General features: G+C 37.2%; 1 long non-coding RNA gene across 1 annotated transcript; it reads left to right on the top strand.

Annotated features, from left to right (window-relative positions):
• Positions 1–563: 563 nt before the first annotated feature.
• On the top strand, positions 564–3,789 carry LOC119616625. The gene is made up of 3 exons (XR_005232584.1): positions 564–734; positions 3,107–3,164; positions 3,524–3,789. It is a non-coding gene; the product is annotated as an uncharacterized LOC119616625 (long non-coding RNA).
• Positions 3,790–4,130: the final 341 nt, after the last annotated feature.

The raw sequence follows: 4,130 nt of genomic DNA, 5'->3' as shown, positions 1-4,130 counted from the left end.
TAAAAATACTGGAAAACATCTAGCTGCTTGTATTAAAATATAGATCTTTGTCCTTAAAACAGAAACACCGTGTCAGCAAGAAAAAGCTTTTGTCCTGATAGAAGACATGACTCCCTTAAAAGATTGCTCAGAGACATCTATGATGCAGGCTGGTTGTTCAAAGAATTCAACAAAAAGGAGCTCATTGTTGTCCTTTCTTTGTTTTTCCTGAAGGGAATTAGGCTGTTTTCTTCCTTGTGTAAAATCTGAGAAATAAGAAAACAAATTTCGGAAAGTCTGACGGAGTTGTACTTAATGGTGCTTTATCTTCTGAAACAAGTGCACAAGACATGCTATGTATAGATACCAGCAGGTTATTTGTAGTGCGGTGCCGCAGAGAATGGGCAACTGATGTATCAGTCTGTCTTGCTGAAAAATACCTATCGCCAGAGGACTGAGATGCCGTGACAAACAACAATGTGGTTTTCCTGGTTCAGCAAAAGGAGTTGGCCAAGTCTGCTGGTGTACTGTAGAACACATTTTCATTTGTTTAGGAAAAGTTTGGCAGCAGCAACACTATTTGTCATGGAGAGCACAGCGAGTGAAGCATTGATTGAGTGGCCGGCAGTGAATGACCCGGTGCAAGCACTGCACAGGATTGAAATGGCGATGACAAAAGCTGGGGGCGGATTGAAGGGTGAAGGAGTCAAGCAGCGTGTTTCGGCTTCCCCACCTGTGACCCGTCTACCACAGAGGTGCGTTTCTCAAAATCTCTCCGAGGACAAATCAGCTTCAAATGCAGAAATACATCTGAGACCAAAAGTATCTGCATTTCACAAGATCAGTTTTTCACCCAGTGATAAAATCATTGAACTTATGTTGGGAAGACACAAACAGAAAAACAAGCTGATTAGGGAAAATCCTCTGTTTTAGCCTTCAACTATTTGAAGTAGTATAGTATTTTTAGGGTCTGTGGATTTCTGTGGGATCATGGGTTTGGCTGTTGCTTTGATTTAGTGTTAATGTGTTAAATTGGTCTGTTACATTTGTGTTTTGCTTTCCTTAGAAATCATCACACCTGCCTACTGTGTATCTTCAGTTTCCTGGTTTTAACTTCTTATTGTGAGATTCCTGTTGTCTATACTGTACTTACAGTGCTTTCTTACCTCATTCCCTATCTGCTTGTAGTCTTGTTTCTTTTGTTCGTGTATTTTGCTTTTGATTCTTTGGATTTATGTTTTAAGCCTGGCTCACTGTGCAGTTTCTGACTGGTTTTGATGCTGCAAATATTTTATTCAAACTCTCAAAAGAGAGTGAGGAGGATGAGGAAAAAAAAAACATTCCTAGAAAATTCCTGACACTCCTTGATATTTGTCCTAGGTTGTTTTTGGTCTTGAGAGAGAAAGAGAACAACCACAGATCAATAAGTCAAGATCATGACCGAAGATTTTTTTATTATTTTTTTTTTCATGACAAAAGATTTTGTCTAAGACAAAAATCAAACAGTGTGAATCTGGCTTTAGGCAGCTTTTCTGTCTTTTCCAAATCCTTGGAGAACAAAAAAAGAAATACTGTTCCCACGTCACATGCGTTGTTGTGTTTTGTGTCTTTTTGTGTTGACCTAGTGATGGACTGCGGTCATGCCCATCACTTTACTTCCACTGAAAGCTTGCCTAGTCTTCAGTACTCCCCCACAACTCTGAATGGTAAAAAGCAGACATGTAAAGAGAACGAATGACACAACAAACAGAGCACAAAACTGTGGAAATATTCCAAGTTGTGTCTTAGATCTGAATAATTTAAGACTGAGTGCCTACCAATACCAAGTCTCAATTAGATACCTGCAGTTTTCTGCAGAACAGTGTTATAAACTAAACGAAGTACAGTTATTAAAATCAGTGACACTGTGTCTGCTAGGCTGCACTGCAGCTCAAGTGTGTGCATTGCAGTTTTGTCCAGAACTACTGTAATTTCCTATGCTGTTTTTATATTTCTCACAGAACCAGACAATTTTTGATTAGTCATTACAGTGAGTACTGAGACTAAGCAGTAATATCGGGCAAACAAAACTCCAAATAACTGGGAATAAGCCAAAAGTTGGTTCATCACATAAAGTCCCTTGTAGCTGGTAAAGTTTTTACTGATGGGTAGCTATCTGTGGAATATGTAGTGTAATAGAAGGGTTAGTCTTACCAAGAACCAGCAAAACCAGGCAAAACCCTATATTCTTAGTGAGATAAGGGGTGAATTTTATCATACTCTACAATATGATTTTTGCTTTATCGCTATCCTAAAAAACTTCCTCTGGTGTATTGACAGTTCTGCTAAAGCCAGAGTCCAGAGTCTAACTTCAGATATTTCACTTTGTACANACTGCTGTAATTTTCACCTTTATTTATAGTGAGATGTAGAGCTGCTCTGTCCTCCCTGCCACTCTAGAAAACAACAACAACAACAACAAAAAAAAACCTAAAACATTTGCATTAAACTGGATGTCAGCAGTGTGCTGTGACAAAACCTTAACCTCAGTCAGCTTTCTAAACTCGTAGTATTCGGCTAAATGTGGGTTATAGAAAAATAAAGTCATCTCTACTGCCTCATGCATTGCTTGCATAGTGGTTCTATGAGAATATTTTCAGACAGCAGACGTGTGGGAACCATCCTGTCAAGTCTCTTATACAGTTCATGAGATCATCCTTAAAGATGGCACCAAATAAAGTGCTGACATCATCTCTTTGCTCAAATATAGATTCATGATTCACCCCTGAATATAACTGTTAACACATCCTTCAGAGTGCATGCTTCTCTTTAGCTTGCTCAACATTTTAGTTTGAATGATAGTTTACTTTAGGCTTTTTTTTGCATGCAAATCCTATTTCTTTTCAATTTATTCCCTACAATTTGGGAACAAACATCTTAAGTACTAGCTCCTGATTCTACAAACTTTTGCTTTTATTACTTTTGTTATGCATTTCCTATTTTAAAGTCATATTTTTGTTCAACTTCCTCTGCACTATCTCTATGTTCCAGATTGCAGTTTTTGTTAAAGCATGTTATTTTGGGCCTGAAACCTAAAACTTGTATGAAACAGGTGTTTGTTATAAAACCATGGATTTATTACCTGCAGGTGCTGAATCATCCACTCTGCCGCAATTAATCCTAACTTTCTGTCGTTCTGCCAGCAGGTAAGAGCCTGTGTATTAATTCACTTTTTTTTTTAGTCAAAAGTAATGTTGTAACACCTGCTTATCTTATTATTTTTATTTATTTATTTGTAAAAAAAAAAGGATTGCATTGCTTTTTAAAAATTTTATTCTGCAATCAGGTTGCGTCATCATATCACAGATTTCAGAGAACTGGTGCATAAAATTATCTTTGAAATGGTCATAAGGAAGTTACTTAGATAACGTAAAAGCTGAAAATCTTTTAAAAGCTAAGAAAATGTTAAAAAGACATTTTTATTTTGGAGACTTGGCAAAAATAGTGAAAATGTTCAAGCTGTAAATTGATTTTCTCATCTAATGAGGTCACATCTTTTTTTTAGGAATGTTCTCCCGCAGACCCCACAGTGGCTTGTTTGTTCCGGCAGGTATTGTAACCTAATTATTACGTTAATATCCCAAAATCAATCTCTTTCTAACCCCAATCAGTTAGATTTAATTCCCAAACACAAGCCAGAAACTGTTTCTAAATCGAAACAAAGTAATTGTAGCAGCTAAATTAAAAATAAGTGCAAGGGTGAATAAATTAAAAAGAAGTATGTGAAAAAAATAGATGTTGTAACATAGTCTCTGCTCAAATCACATTTCTAAGGCGACGTTTACACTGCAGGTCTTGACGCTCAATTCAGATTTTTTTGTTTAAATCTGATTTTTTTTATGTGTGGTCATTCACATTACATTTTAAATGTGACCTCCATCAGACTCCAGTGTGAACAGTCTTCAGTTTCCAAACTGATGCGCAGAAGAAGATATGATGTCTCACTCCGCACGCTGTGTTTACGAATGTAAATATGGACGCTGCGAGTGTTAGCATGTGTGTATTGATTTTGAAGTTGCTGTCCAGTAGGGGCCAACTGTACATCCAGCTGGTAAAAGATAAAAGATAAAATAAGTGCAGTTTTGGAGCTGTGGCTGCTACCTCTGCAGAGG

The sequence above is a fragment of the Kryptolebias marmoratus genome, linkage group LG21 (genome assembly GCF_001649575.2).
Source record: "Kryptolebias marmoratus isolate JLee-2015 linkage group LG21, ASM164957v2, whole genome shotgun sequence".
NCBI classification, from domain to species: Eukaryota; Metazoa; Chordata; class Actinopteri; order Cyprinodontiformes; family Rivulidae; genus Kryptolebias; species Kryptolebias marmoratus.
The sequence above is the reverse complement of the archived record's forward strand: the minus strand, read 5'-3'. Positions and strand labels throughout refer to the sequence as shown.